The sequence below is a fragment of the Perca fluviatilis genome, chromosome 17 (assembly GCF_010015445.1).
Source record: "Perca fluviatilis chromosome 17, GENO_Pfluv_1.0, whole genome shotgun sequence".
Lineage (NCBI taxonomy): Eukaryota > Metazoa > Chordata > Actinopteri > Perciformes > Percidae > Perca > Perca fluviatilis.
In genome coordinates this window covers 35,884,453-35,901,358 of record NC_053128.1, presented here as the reverse complement: position 1 = coordinate 35,901,358, position 16,906 = coordinate 35,884,453, and the positions used below count along the sequence as shown (strand labels likewise).

The window sequence follows — 16,906 nt, the reverse complement described above, 5'->3', positions numbered from 1 at the left end:
CGTTCCACTCCCTATTCAGCCCCATTGTACCAGATTTGGTTGCAGTTCCACCAGAGTTCCACTGGGGGTGATCGCGGTCCAGTGCAAAATGAATGGGAGTCTATGGAGCTAGATGCTAAATGAATGGGAGTCTATGGAGCTAGACGGCTAAATGAATGGGACTCTATGGAGCTAGACGGCTAAATGAATGGGAGTCTATGGAGCTAGATGCTAAATGAATGGGAGTCTATGGAGCTAGACGGCTAAATGAATGGGACTCTATGGAGCTAGACGGCTAAATGAATGGGAGTCTATGGAGCTAGATGCTAAATGAATGGGAGTCTATGGAGCTAGATGCTAAATGAATGGGAGTCTATGGAGCTAGACGGCTAAATGAATGGGACTCTATGGAGCTAGACGGCTAAATGAATGGGAGTCTATGGAGCTAGACGGCTAAATGAATGGGAGTCTATGGAGCTAGACGGCTAAATGAATGGGACTCTATGGAGCTAGATGCTAAATGAATGGGAGTCTATGGAGCTAGACGGCTAAATGAATGGGACTCTATGGAGCTAGATGCTAAATGAATGGGACTCTATGGAGCTAGACGCTAAATGAATGGGACTCTATGGAGCTAGACGCTAAATGAATGGGACTCTATGGAGCTAGACGCTAAATGAATGGGACTCTATGGAGCTAGACGCTAAATGAATGGGACTCTATGGAGCTAGACGCTAAATGAATGGGTCTCTATGGAGCTAGATGCTAAATGAATGGGACTCTATGGAGCTAGACGGCTAAATGAATGGGACTCTATGGAGCTAGATGCTAAATGAATGGGACTCTATGGAGCTAGATGCTAAATGAATGGGACTCTATGGAGCTAGACGCTAAATGAATGGGACTCTATGGAGCTAGATGCTAAATGAATGGGACTCTATGGAGCTAGACGGCTAAATGAATGGGACTCTATGGAGCTAGACGGCTAAATGAATGGGACTCTATGGAGCTAGACGGCTAAATGAATGGGACCCTATGGAGCTAGATGCTAAATGAATGGGACCCTATGGAGCTAGACGGCTAAATGAATGGGACTCTATGGAGCTAGATGCTAAATGAATGGGACCCTATGGAGCTAGATGCTAAATGAATGGGAGTCTATGGAGCTAGACGCTAAATGAATGGGAGTCTATGGAGCTAGACGGCTAAATGAATGGGACTCTATGGAGCTAGACGGCTAAATGAATGGGACTCTATGGAGCTAGACGGCTAAATGAATGGGAGTCTATGGAGCTAGCTGCAAAATGAATGGGACTCTATGGAGCTAGATGCTAAATGAATGGGACTCTATGGAGCTAGATGCTAAATGAATGGGAGTCTATGGGGCTAGACGGCTAAATGAATGGGACTCTATGGAGCTAGACGGCTAAATGAATGGGACCCTATGGAGCTAGACGGCTAAATGAATGGGACCCTATGGAGCTAGATGCTAAATGAATGGGACTCTATGGAGCTAGACGCTAAATGAATGGGAGTCTATGGAGCTAGACGCTAAATGAATGGGGCCCTATGGAGCTAGACGCTAAATGAATGGGAGTCTATGGAGCTAGACGGCTAAATGAATGGGACCCTATGGAGCTAGACGACTAAATGAATGGGACCCTATGGAGCTAGATGCTAAATGAATGGGACTCTATGGAGCTAGACGGCTAAATGAATGGGACCCTATGGAGCTAGACGGCTAAATGAATGGGACTCTATGGAGCTAGACGGCTAAATGAATGGGACCCTATGGAGCTAGACGGCTAAATGAATGGGACCCTATGGAGCTAGACGGCTAAATGAATGGGACCCTATGGAGCTAGATGCTAAATGAATGGGACTCTATGGAGCTAGACGCTAAATGAATGGGGGTCTATGGAGCTAGACGGCTAAATGAATGGGACCCTATGGAGCTAGACGCTAAATGAATGGGAGTCTATGGAGCTAGACGGCTAAATGAATGGGACCCTATGGAGCTAGACGGCTAAATGAATGGGACCCTATGGAGCTAGACGGCTAAATGAATGGGACCCTATGGAGCTAGACGGCTAAATGAATGGGACCCTATGGAGCTAGACGGCTAAATGAATGGGACCCTATGGAGCTAGACGGCTAAATGAATGGGAGTCTATGAAGCTAGACGGCTAAATGAATGGGAGTCTATGGAGCTAGATGCTAAATGAATGGGACTCTATGGAGCTAGACGCTAAATGAATGGGACCCTATGGAGCTAGACGGCTAAATGAATGGGACCCTATGGAGCTAGACGCTAAATGAATGGGACCCTATGGAGCTAGACGGCTAAATGAATGGGAGTCTATGGAGCTAGATGCTAAATGAATGGGACTCTATGGAGCTAGACGCTAAATGAATGGGAGTCTATGAAGCTAGACGGCTAAATGAATGGGAGTCTATGGAGCTAGATGCTAAATGAATGGGACCCTATGGAGCTAGACGGCTAAATGAATGGGACCCTATGGAGCTAGACGGCTAAATGAATGGGACCCTATGGAGCTAGACGGCTAAATGAATGGGACCCTATGGAGCTAGACGGCTAAATGAATGGGAGTCTATGAAGCTAGACGGCTAAATGAATGGGAGTCTATGGAGCTAGATGCTGAATTTGTCTCTTTCGCCTGATTGTCGTTGAGAAACCTCAGATTTGATTGTAGATTTTGCAAGTTCAACATGGGTTATAGGTTGAAAGTTGAATGAACGAGTACCTATGGCCTTTTGATTTCTTACAGGGTGACTCGTTGTTGCCCATAACACGCTAGCATTCTGCTAATGAATGCTGATTGGTCAGTGAAGGTCTGATTACGATCGGAGCTCCAGCTTGACGGCATCCGAAGCAGAGCCAGAATATCAGAGTGAATATTTCGGCGAGGTCTTTAAAACATCAGCAAACCTCTTTCTAGCATGTGTATTATTAGAGAGAGACTAACCTGTCAGCTGTGTTGTCGATGCCTCTAGAGAACACAGGAAGCGACTCAGAGCTTGCTGTAAAGCAGTATCTCTGGCCGTATATGTGTATGACGTCATTAACATTTTTAAAGGCTTTTTAGAACAGAAAAGCTACTTTAAAAAAATCTAACACCCAGCAGTGTGTATTTTCTTTGCCTCCCCTTTCGAATGCAACATTCAAATTACTAGACAAAAAATTATATCCTGAGAAAAGTGGGGTTTGAGGGGTACAGCTCCATAGAGTCCCATTCATTCTGCACTGGCCTGTGAGCGCCCCCTATATGGAACTGCAACCAGTTCAGAACCCGGAAGTAACGAGAGAACTTCTTCCTATATTAGAAGTTCTTTGACCTTTCCCAGACCCTTCTCAGTTACAACTGAGAAGGGTCTGGTGTCAACCAGGCTACATCCTGAGAGGACCCATTCTCTAATAATTTAACTGAAACTATCTTTTTACCCTAATCTTACTTTCTACTTTCCGTTTTATTTATGTTTTATTGTAACTATTGTTCCTTTATACTTTATAACGTATTGACTCGCTCTCTTCTTCCTCTTGTTGTTACCCAGAGTCTGACTGTGAGTAACTGTAACTAGATAACTTTCCTGATTGATATGGATCAATAAAAGAAGTTTAGTGGTTCTTGCCTGTTTGAGGCGATGAAGCATCTCTGAGCGCGCCCTGTCTTCTCTGTCTGCCCCATCCCCCACCAGCTTTAACAACTCTGAGTCATTTCTCTGAAATCACATGACCAGAGAAACCAATCACACAGCGGCAGCAGTAAAAAATAACTATGACACAAGCTGGCTCAGAGGAAGTCAAAGGAAACGTTATACAGGAAACACCCTGAACACACACACACACACACACACACACACACACACAACACAGTTACACACACAACAGTTACACACACACACAGTTACACACACACACAACACCCACAGTCACACACACACACACACAGTCACACATACACACACACAGTTACACACACACACACACAGTTACACACACACACACAGTTACACACACACACAGACACAGTTACACACACACAGTCACACACACACACACACACCCACAGTCACACACACACCCACAGACACACACACACCCACAGTCACACACACACACACACACACACAGCGTGTAAAAGGAGATATTTTGTCTCCAGAAGTTTCGAAATAACAATATTTACATATTCAGAGATTTCTGATTGTTATGATTTTGTTTACGAGGTGATGAAACAGCAAACACAGGAATCACTGAGTCGACCAGAACACAGCTGGTGTTTGTTTAGGGCAGAACTAAACTGTGCTTCAAGTACGAGTTAAAGAGACATCTCAAAGACTTCAAGTACGAGTTAAAGAGACATCTCAAAGACTTCACGTACGAGTTAAAGAGACATCTCAAAGACTTCAAGTACGAGTTAAAGAGACATCTCAAAGACTTCAAGTACGAGTTAAAGAGACATCTCAAAGACTTCAAGTACGAGTTAAAGAGACATCTCAAAGACTTCAAGTACGTGTTAAAGAGACATCTCAAAGACTTCAAGTACGAGTTAAAGAGACATCTCAAAGACTTCAAGTACGTGTTAAAGAGACATCTCAAAGACTTCAAGTACGTGTTAAAGAGAGATCTCAAAGACTTCCGATGCAGTTAAAGAGAGACATCTCAAAGACTTCAAGTACGAGTTAAAGAGATCTCAAAGACTTCAAGTCACGAGGTTAAAGAGAGCTCTCAAAGACTTCAAGCACGTGTTAAAGAGACATCTCAAAGACTTCAAGTACGTTAAAGAGACATCTCAAAGACTTCAAGTACGTGTTAAAGAGACATCTCAAAGACGACAAGCATCGAGTTAAAGAGACATCTCAAAGACTTCAAGAATGCGTGTTAAAGAGAGATCTCAAAGACTTCACGTACGAGTTAAAGAGACATCTCAAAGACTTCAAGTACGAGTTAAAGAGAGATCTCAAAGACTTCAAGTACGAGTTAAAGAGACATCTCAAAGACTTCACGTACGTGTTAAAGAGACATCTCAAAGACTTCAAGTACGTGTTAAAGAGACATCTCAAAGACTTCAAGTACGAGTTAAAGAGACATCTCAAAGACTTCAAGTACGTGTTAAAGAGACATCTCAAAGACTTTGACATAAAACCTGAGAGATGGACAACACTGTCACAGAATCGTGACCAATGGAGAACAAGCCTCTACCACGGTGGAGCATAGGACCAGGATAGGAACCTACAGGAACTTAGCTCAGCTAACAAGGACTAATATGTGATAAAATGAGAAAAGGGCCTCGCATTGTCATTCATGACACAAGCTTGTGGGACGATAAGTTCTCTACACAATATATCTTTACTGTTCTCTGAACCAGAGACCTGCAGGTTAAACCTGATCCAGAGTAGGCCAGGCAAACTCGATTCCTTTTTAGGATTCGGGTTATTCTGAGTCACTCACTAAACTGATCCGGGTTGTGCGAGTCACTTGAATCACTTGAGTCAGTATTGTATGCTACATCCAAGGAGAGCTTTTGATTTGGATAAAATGCCATGTTTTCATTTAGAATCTTTTAATTTTATTTGGAAAAAATATCCATAAATATAAATGGTCTGAAAGAAAACCTAATATTCATTTAAAAATGACATGGAATTATATTTTGTAACTTTAATATGACTGACAAATAAGAAAGCCATCTGGACTCTGAACATTTACAATGACTTACAACCTCTTTAATGTAAATTAAATTGCGCCCCTTTTTCATGCATGCACTGTATGTATGCATTTAATGTTTTCAATGTGTATGTGCATCTGTACTTTAATAAAGTTTTGTGAAGACAAAAAATAACATGAGTTGTCGGCGAGGCGAGCTTACAATGTTTCGGACTGTCTGCTCGACCTAATTGCATTTTACATTTATACACCAAACCTACAGTAGGCCTAGCTAGGCTACGTGCAGAACATTGTATGTTATTTCAGAAGTGACAGAATGGCTTTTGTTGTTGATTTGCTTTACCCTGAGCTCGAGATCCACTCATGACAACGTAGCCGGCTGTGTTGGCTGATTCGCGGGATTTACTGACTCCCGCGAGAACTCATGAGTCATCAACAACTCAAGAGTCATCAACAACTCACGAGTCATCAACAACTCACGAGTCATCAACAACTCACGAGTCATCAACAACTCACGAGTCATCAACAACTCACGAGTCATCAACAACTCACGAGTCATCAACAACTCACGAGTCATCAACAACTCACGAGTCATCAACAACTCACGAGTCATCAACAACTCATGAGTCATCGAGGGCTCGTGAGGTCTGCGAGCTTCCGGCTCTGAGTCTGCAGGTCGGGACTGTCTCTCTGCTCACTCACTGTACGTCCATCCCGCCACCGACTTGAGCGTCTAAAGATATCGGAAGTCATTCATTTTCAATGGAAGCTTCTCTCAGCTTTGAGACACCTGATAGCTTAGAGACACACCTGGTAGCTTAGAGACACCTGGTAGCTTAGAGACACACCTGGTAGCTTAGAGACACCTGGTAGCTTAGAGACACACCTGGTAGCTTAGAGACACCTGGTAGCTTAGAGACACACCTGGTAGCTTAGAGACACACCTGGTAGCTTAGAGACACACCTGGTAGCTTAGAGACACACCTGGTAGCTTAGAGACACACCTGGTAGCTTAGAGACACACCTGGTAGCTTAGAGACACACCTGGTAGTTTAGAGACACACCTGGTAGTTTAGAGACACACCTGATAGTTTAGAGACACACCTGATAGTTTAGAGACACACCTGGTAGCTTAGAGACACACCTGGTAGCTTAGAGACACACCTGGTAGCTTAGAGACACCTGATAGTTTAGAGACACACCTGGTAGCTTAGAGACACACCTGGTAGCTTAGAGACACACCTGGTAGCTTAGAGACACACCTGGTAGCTTAGAGACACACCTGGTAGCTTAGAGACACACCTGGTAGCTTAGAGACACCTGGTAGCTTAGAGACACCTGGTAGCTTAGAGACACCTGGTAGTTTAGAGACACACCTGGTAGTTTAGAGACACACCTGGTAGCTTAGAGACACCTGGTAGCTTAGAGACACACCTGGTAGCTTAGAGACACCTGGTAGCTTAGAGACACACCTGGTAGCTTAGAGACACCTGGTAGCTTAGAGACACCTGGTAGCTTAGAGACACCTGATAGTTTAGAGACACACCTGGTAGCTTAGAGACACCTGGTAGCTTAGAGACACCTGGTAGCTTAGAGACACCTGGTAGCTTAGAGACACACCTGGTAGCTTAGAGACACACCTGGTAGCTTAGAGACACCTGGTAGCTTAGAGACACACCTGGTAGCTTAGAGACACCTGGTAGCTTAGAGACACCTGGAGACACCTGGTAGCTTAGAGACACCTGGTAGCTTAGAGACACCTGGTAGCTTAGAGACACCTGGTAGTTTAGAGACACCTGGTAGTTTAGAGACACCTGGTAGCTTAGAGACACCTGGTAGCTTAGAGACACCTGGTAGTTTAGAGACACCTGGTAGCTTAGAGACACCTGGTAGCTTAGAGACACCTGGTAGCTTAGAGACACCTGGTAGCTTAGACACACCTGGTAGCTTAGAGACACCTGGTAGTTTAGAGACACCTGGTAGTTTAGAGACACACCTGGTAGCTTAGAGACACCTGGTAGTTTAGAGACACCTGGTAGTTTAGAGACACCTGGTCAGCTGTCAGCTTACACCAGCTAGCTTCTGTTAGCTTCCCCTGGCCAATCTGCTATGGTCAAATGCCTGCTAATGTGATGTTTACCAATACCCGACCAGTGCGCACCCCCCCCCCAAAAAAAAACAAAGATTTACGGATTTGCATACGAGAGTCTCATTTTCAGGGCCCAGGCAAGACTGTCAGCTGGCCAGGTGAAGGGTATGTGATGATGATGATGATGATGATGATGTATGTGTATGTGTGTGTGTGTGTGTGTGTGTGTATGTGGGGGGGCTATTTTAATTCCAAAGGCCAGTCAGAGTAGTGTTAAGCCTGGTTCAGACGGCAGGATAATTAGGCCGATTTTAGCCCCGATTCCTCCCTCCCGACAATCTTAAGGATGCTCCGATTATGGTAAAATAATCTGATCAGATATTCCTGCCGTGTGTGGTGTGTTAAGACTGCTCTCATCCGCTCGGAAGGACGTCGGGACCGCTCCGATCTCAAATCGGGGATATCATCCAACATGTTGGATTTATTTGGCCCGATTTCTCCTCGTGTGTGGTGTCCCCCCCGGGGACAAACGAGCACGCAGCCTGTGTAAAATAAATAAAGTCGATGGGCATAACTACATCCACAACTGCAGTCCACCAGAGTACATGGAAACGAATATATGAACGTTTATTTCAACGGTAATTAATCTGTGTAATACGTAACGACATTTCTATGAGAAAAAACTAATCCCCTCCATATCATGATGTAGCGAGTATAGTCCATGCTCGCGCTGTCCTCTTTGACCATCGCCTTTTCTTTTGATAACGTATTTTTCGGTTAAAAACACACTACAAACTATCGCCACTGCATCCTCTTCGTCCGCAATGATTGTTTACTCTGAAGTCACGTTTGATCTCGAGGGATTTTGCGAGATTTCCCGTCTGACCTGGGAATGCTCGGGAGTCAAATCGGTTGGTGTGTGATGTGTTGATTTTGCAGTGTGCTGCGCGCCGCACGCTGTACCACCAAAACTGTTAGACCCGGGATGTTTCATCACCGTGTTTGAGGTCTCTCAGGATTGGAAAATCGGCCGACAATTTTAAAATCATCCCGTGTGAAGCAGGCTTTAGTTTCTCTGCAGCTTTCTGCTTTCAGACTAAACTAATTAGTGAACTAATGAAGGCTAACATTACCTTCAGCTGGACCAGAGCCTGCCTGTCTACACACACACACACACACACACACACACACACACACACACACACACACACACACACACACACACACACACACACACACACACACACACACACACACACACACACACACACACACACACACACACACACACACACACACACGCGCGAACATTAACACTAAACTACCAGAAAGAGTTCAAACATTACCTTCAGCTGGAGCAGAGCCTGTCTACAGAGAGCCGCTTCTCCTCTTATTCCACATTCTCTGGCTGGAGCTCCAGACGGAGGAAACCAACTGCGACACAAGCTGTGTGAAAGTGAAAGTAAACTTTAAACAGGAAACGCCCTGAAGTATCTTTATTAACACGAGTCACATGTTAATAAAGATACTTCGGTAAAGGTGGAAGGATGAATTCACAGATTCAAACTTCCGGGATCAATAACTATAGCGAACTGTTATTAAATCACAAACGACGCATCTTTCTCACACACACACACACACACACACGATATACCCGCTGCAGCCAATCTCCCTACCAAAGTCTTCACGTTTAAACATTTCTTACTTGTTAATATAACATAATATTTCTCTAAACAAAAGTACACTTACTCATATTAATAAATCATAATCATGGCTTTAATTCGGCGCTCATATTTCTGATAACTGACCCTCTTAAATAATCTTTTCCAGACGTTTGTTGACTCTAGCTGGAGACGCAGGTCACGTTCGTCAACACGCAGCGCGCTGTTAAAGTCAGCGGAAATGTCAACGGACTCTGGCGTCTCTTTCCCGCTGTAAACAACGTGTTGGTGTATTCAGAGTGAAACTGACCTTCGCAGTCATGAAGAAGTCTGCAGCTTGTTGAACATGTGAAGAAAGTTTCCTGTCTGTTTACCAGCTGACTGGCCCTTCCTCTTCCTCTTCTTCACCTTGTTTTTGGGCGGGCTCCAAACCAGAGCTCAAAGGAGCCTGCCGCCATCTTGTGACGGGAGTGTGTAACATCAAGACTGGAAACAACCAACACTAATCAATCTTTAATTAACTTTATTTAATCAACACAACAATGTCAACAATGTGTAACATGATATGAATATATAACAAATATATTTTTAGGCTTTTAAATGGAATGGAAATGTATTTATGTGAAACAGGGACAATGCACAAATCGACATTAAACTTGTTAAACAAGAGAATATGTCTTGGGCCAGGTTATAGCAACAATTGTTAATTTCCACCTGTAGTCCCTGGGCAGGTATGGCAATTATAAAAATAACTATTTAAAAAAAGAAATGTAACAGCACTATAGATGATGTGGTGTCAATAGTAATTAAAAACAAGCAGTTTAGCAAAAACACAGGAGCGCCAACAGCCCACACACACACACACACACACACACACACACACACACACACACACACACACACACACACACGTTTACCTCATGTAGGCTAAATAATACAGTTCAGGGCATCATATTGATTTATAACATTTGCAAAAAAACTATTAAGATGGAGCAATAAAGCATAACATGTTCAGTCAGGTTAATGTTACAGAGTTTACAAAACATACTTTCAGAGACAGGCTCTGATTGGCTAATCAGGAGGACCGGTCCCGGTGGGCTGGTCTGTTTTTTTGGTTTGGTGGTTGGTTCAGTCATGGTACAGGGTTGACATATATCATATCACCGGGGGGAACATCTTACTCAACACGGGAAGGTCTGGACATGAGAGACCTTCCTCCACAACGCTGTGGAGGAAGGTCTGACATGAGAGACTAGCCCCGGTGTAGCTCTGTCATTGGTCACATGACAAACTGCAGTTTATCCACCCTGGGTTATCTTTGACCTTTTAGGTCAGAGTCCATCACGGTTACATCATGTTTCAGTCAGAGTTATAAGAAAGAGTTTTGGTTTTGATAATTAGGATCAGAGGAATATGTGTGTCCCAAAGTTCTATATCTCAAACTGCAGATTTAGTGAGAAATTATGAAGAAACAAGGCCTTTTCTACAAACTGCAGCTTCTATCTCTAACCCATGTCCCTGGTCCCTCCTGGGTCTCTCTGACTTCAGCGTTCTCCCTAAACTCTCCTACAATCCCGGTCTGCCACTCCTCAGACACTGTCCTAAACGTCCACGCAATGTTGAAGAGGCGTATCAACCAAAAATACAATAATTCAGTCTCAGTGTTCAACAGTCCAACATATGAAATATCATAAAGTATTATTGATCATCTGATTCAGTTACTATGAGTCCAGTATGTTAGATAATGATCAAACACTAACAGTTAGTCAGTAGTTTCAGTGTGAACCAGTCTTTCTCTTCTCCTGCTGCTTCTGTCTTTATTTTTCAGTGAAGTCTTTGAGTTCTTCCTTCATCTGATCAAACCTGACAACGACCTCCTGACAGAGATCAGCTGACTGGATGATGGACTTTACTAACTTTTCATCCTCTTCAGGGGTCGCAGTGACTCTGAAGACTTCCACAAGGAGCAATAACATGCCCTGAATATCTCCCATTAGGATTGCAGTGAAAGATAAAAGTTCTTTACTCCTTCTTGCCAGTTCAGAAACTCGTGTCAGAATCCTCTGTAACCCCTCCATGTCTGTCAGAGTCTTTCCAGCCTGATCTCCAGCTGATCTTTGCTCCAACTTCTCACACCTCCTCTTAATTTCTTTCAGGTCTTTCTTCAGCGGTTCAACCATCTCCATGAAGTCTTCCCCCAGTTCTTCTACTTGCTTTGCACTTCCATTCTCTTTCAATGTTTTTGTTACATTTGCACGAACAACCACAGCTCCTCCTGTTGCTGCTAGTGCTCCTGCTGCTGCTAAACTAACCCCCCCAGTGAACGCAGCTGCAAGGACCAGGAGTCCTACTCCTCCAGTAACAGCTCCTGCTGTTCTGACTGTATCTGTGTTCTCCTGCATCTCTCTGACTTCAGCAGCGATCTCCCTAAACTCTCTAACAATCTCTCTCATCTTTTGTTCACTGCTGTCAAACTCTCTGATGAATGAAGATGAATGTTTACAGTTTTTTCCGATTGCTAAACGACAGTGGGCACAACTGGAGTCACAAAACTCTACCTCCAGTCTGCTCTACCAACAGTCACCTGAGCTAAACAGTTCACATCACCTGCACAACTCATTCACAGCAACACAACTCTTAACACACGCCTCAGAACAGGCTCAGTGCAGCCAGACAGTATGCACAGGCCTCACTGAGATAACACACACACACACACACACACACACACACACACACACACACACTGAGATAACACACACTGTCACTCAGAACACACTGAGAGTAAAAACACTAGCATCAAACACCAATACACAAATTACAAACTTTCTCATATTTACAGTTTGAACAATTTGAGTGACTTGACACTACTCAACAAAAAATATAGATTGTATAGCATACCAATTTTTATATAAGGTAAACAAGAAGGAATGAAAATCAGCAGTTTTCTTCAATAAAGTATTTTGTCTCTAGTAATTTATGGAATTACTGGGGACAAAACTAAAGGTACGTAACAGTACCAGAGAATAGTGTGACTAATCCTGCCTCTCTCCAGCATCATGTGGCAAGTTTTCTTCATCACATTGGATGTCTTCATCATCTCTAAATACTAATGAATGTGGTGTTTCTATTGCTTTCACCTCCATTACTTTCTGAAAAACAGTAAGAACACAGTTTTACTATTGTAAAGATATAGTGTTTTTCACTTTTTTTTTTATAGCTGTGTACATAACCTCAGACATCTTACCTGGACATGTTGGTATCTTTGCTCTTTTACCTGTTTCTCTCAAACGGTACAGTGTATGATTGTTTCATTCTTATTTGGTGTTTGTATACAAAAAAAGACTTTCTGATCTTTCTCTGTATAAATACCATATATGTTCACTAACTAGTCTAAAATAAGACACCTGCTTAGGCTTTCACCTAAAACTCCAATCAACAGTGTTTGATAGGCACCAGACTGAAATCTATTCTGTTCTGAATGTGTGGTTTACAGTTCTGACAGCAGTGTGTTAGCATCTGAACAAAGTGCTGTAGATCTACAGTGTTGTGCACGTTGTGGTTAAAGTCCTGGGATAAGTGTGTAGAGTTTTGAAAACTGTGTTCAAGCAATGACAAACGATCTAGAGTTTGGTCCACATGAACTGCTGCTGTGCAGACTGGAGTTAGAGTTTTGCACATGTGACTCCAGTGTCGTTTAGCAATCGAAAAAAACTGTAATACAGCCTCGGGTAAAAGTGAAAATGAAAACGTTTGTTTTTTATTATTCCCGTTTTTAAATCACAGTTGTGTCTCTACAGCGTAGTAAACTGTCCGGAGGAAGCTCATACAGCAACTGGCAGAGGAGCTGAGAGCGGAGTTAATGGAGGACAAAAAAGGGCAGCAGTGCGCACCGCAGCAGACGCCAAAAACGGAGGCAGTGCCAGGTTAGGTTATAGCTAAATGTTCAAATAAGATACTTTTAATTATTATTTGGCTGTTATGAGTTAAGTTGAATGAATTTCCGCACCATATTTTTCGCGATATGAATGTATGAAATAATTACGGTTTACTATGCCATGATATGATCTGAAACTCATATTACTACTCAAATGTATAATTAAACTCATTAAAATGTACATTTCAGTGTTATTACGTTTTTCTAAAGATATCCTAACACAATACATAACACAATATCGCAATTAGGTATTTATCATGAGATATTATAGAGTTTGGGATCTGGCGGTCAAAATGACCGCTCACGGCAGTTCTAGTGTTAAGAACACATCATGAATCTGACGTAAACTTTTCTTAGGAACTTTCTTATAATTTTTTCCGATTGCTAAACGACAGTGGGCACAACTGGAGTCACATGTGCAAAACTCTAACTCCAGTCTGCACTACCAACAGTCACCTGAGCTAAACAGTTCACATCACCTGCACAACTCATTCACAGCAACACAACTCTTAACACACGTCTCAGAACAGGCTCAGTGCAGCCAAACAGTATGCACAGGCCTCACTGAGATAACACACACACACACACACACACTGAGATAACACACACACACACACACACACTGAGATAACACACACACACACACACACACTGAGATAACACACACTGTCACTCAGAACACACTGAGAGTAAAAACACTAGCATCAAACACCAATACACAAATTACAAACTTTCTCATATTTACAGTTTGAACAATTTGAGTGACTTGACACTACTCAACAAAAAATATAGATTGTATAGCATACCAATTTTTATATAAGGTAAACGAGAAGGAATGAAATTCAGCAGTTTTCTTCAATAAAGTATTTTGTCTCTAGTAATTTATGGAATTACTGGGGAAAAAAAACTAAAGGTACATAACAGTACCAAAGAATAGTGTGACTAATCCTGCCTCTCTCCAGCAACATGTGGCAAGTTCTCTTCATCACACTGGATGTCTTCATCATCTCTAAATACTAATGAATGTGGTGTTTCTATTGCTTTCACCTCCATTACTTTCTGAAAAACAGTAAGAACACAGTTTTACTATAGTAAAGATATAGTGTTTTCATAGCTGTGTATATAACCTCAGACATCTTACCTGGACATATTGGTATCTTTGCTCTTTTACCTGTTTCTCTCAAACGGTACAGTGTATGATTGTTTCATTCTTATTTGGTGTTTGTGTACAAAAAAAGACTTTCTGAGCTTTCTCTGTATAAATACCATATATGTTCACTAACTAGTCTAAAACAAACACCTGCTTAGGCTTTCAGCTAAAACTCCAATCAGCAGTGTTTGATAGGCACCAGACTGAAATCTATTCTGTTCTGAATGTGTGGTTTACAGTTTTGACAGCAGTGTGTTAGCATCTGAACAAAGTGCTGTAAATCTACAGCGTTGTGCACGTTGTGGTTAAAGTCATGGGATAAGTGTGTAGAGTTTTGAAAACTGTGTTCAAGCAATGAAAAACGATCTAGAGTTTGGTCCACATGAACTGCTGCTGTGGAGACTGGAGTTAGAGTTTTGTACATGTGACTCCAGTTGTGCCCACTGTCATTTAGCAATCGAAAAAAAACTGTAAGAACATATTTAAGAGAAAACTTAGGAAGATATTGGTGAATGAGGCCCAATGTCAGCTTCAAAACTAACTAAAAGACTTTCCTCACATCTATTAACTGTAGCTGAACTTGTTTAGCATGTTTTGTATAGAAGCTTGTTTATTGTGATGGCATGGAGTACTTTCCATAAGATCATTTCTCAATGCAAATCAAACCAGGTATTAGGCTAACTGAAATAAAACCATGCCAATCTGAAGGGTATGTAATGATGTAAAGGCCAAGGGAACTTTATCAGTATGCATAGTATCCGGGATCCATGAAATAACTGGCCTTCATAATAAACATCTGCTGCCTCTATGGGAATCTAACATAGGGGTGTACTGACTTATGCCCCCTGTATTTAAAGGAAGAACATTTATTTATTTATTCACGATACATTATTCATTCACAAAGAAAATTGGTGTCCTTAAAGGTTGGATTTTTCCTCATCTTTTTAATTAAGGCATTAAGATCAATTTCCAAAAGATGATTTTTGATCTTTTTAGTAATGTTTAGCATTCATATAACCCATGAGCACCACTGTATATTTTTCTTATAACAGCAGATGACTTTTCTGTTGTATTGAAAGAGTTATGTAGGAAAATGTAAAACATGTTTGCATTGATCTTTGCTCCAACTTCTCACACATCCTCTTTATTTCTTCCAGGTTGTTCTTCAGCGGTTCAACAATCTCCATGAAGTCTTTCCCCAGCTCTTCTATTGTCTATTATTTCGTTGTCTTGCTGCTACAAATGTTACTATTCCTCCTACTGATGCTACTAATGCTAAACTAGTCCCCTTAGTGAGCGGAGCTGCAAGGAGCAGGAGTCCTATTCCTACTGCTGTTACTCCTATAACAATATATTCTGATGTTCTGTCTTCATCTGCAGCCATCTCCATGTCTCCTGGTCCTCCTGAAGTGTTGAGATCTCCTCTTCAGAGTGATGAAGAAGCTGACTTTAAATCACACTGTGGAGACAGGAAGAGACACACATCATCAGAATAAACACACACACACACACACACACACACACACACACACACACACACACACACACACACACACACACACACACACACACACACACACACACACACACACACACACACACATACACAGGTGTTTCCTCCCAGCTCCATTCAGGTACTCTCTGCTGCAGCTTCTCTCCACCAACAGAACATCTAAACCTTACAGCTTTGGTTTATTTCAGAGTCAGTAATATTCATATACAGTTTATATAATGAAATCACTCACATGAACAATAATACTTTAATACTCTGGTTTAATATATAAGCTCACACTGTTACACAGTGTCAGACGGTTATTCAGCTCAAAGGTCATTTTATCAGCCCTGAAACATGTGATCCCGGTTCATACACAGAGAGGAAAGTTAGCATTAACTTCATAATCCTACAAAGACAAATTCATGTGGTCTTACATGACTCGTTAAAAGAAAGAGAATTCACTTTAAAATATCAACATAATACAACAGTAAGTTCTGACAAGCAAAAAGCAATTCATAATTTAAAAAGTTGCATAAATATGTAACACGGTTCATATATAATCCTTCCATAACTAATCTAGTGTGTGTGATATGTGGAGAGTTAATAAATATGTAACATGGTTCATATATAATCCTTCCATAACTAATCTAGTGTGTGTGATATGTGGAGAGTTAATAAATATATAACATGGTTCATATATAATCCTTCCATAACTAATCTAGTGTGTGTGATATGTGGAGAGTTAATAAATATGTAACATGGTTCATATATAATCCTTCCATAACTAATCTAGTGTGTGTGATATGTGGAGAGATAATAAATATGTAACATGGTTCATATATAATCCTTCATAACTAATCTAGTTTTTGTGATATGTGGAGAGTTAATAAATATGTAACATGGTTCATATCCTCC

The 16,906-nt window shown here is 41.8% G+C and overlaps 1 protein-coding gene and 1 long non-coding RNA gene across 5 annotated transcripts in view; one reads left to right on the top strand and one right to left on the bottom strand.

The window, feature by feature from the left end:
• LOC120545322 (molybdopterin synthase catalytic subunit) overlaps positions 1 to 16,906 on the top strand; it is a 346,107-nt gene that overhangs the window by 134,565 nt on the left and 194,636 nt on the right. The gene's annotated exons all lie outside the window — the stretch shown is intronic.
• Positions 11,004 to 16,906, bottom strand: part of LOC120545328 — a 10,710-nt gene continuing 4,807 nt past the window's right edge. For 2 of the 3 annotated variants that reach the window (XR_005636647.1, XR_005636646.1), the window contains one exon: positions 15,625 to 15,955. This is a non-coding gene — a long non-coding RNA (uncharacterized LOC120545328). Of the gene's footprint in view, positions 11,549 to 15,624; positions 15,956 to 16,906 lie in introns of those variants that run through there. The other variant, XR_005636648.1, reaches the window with a different exon arrangement.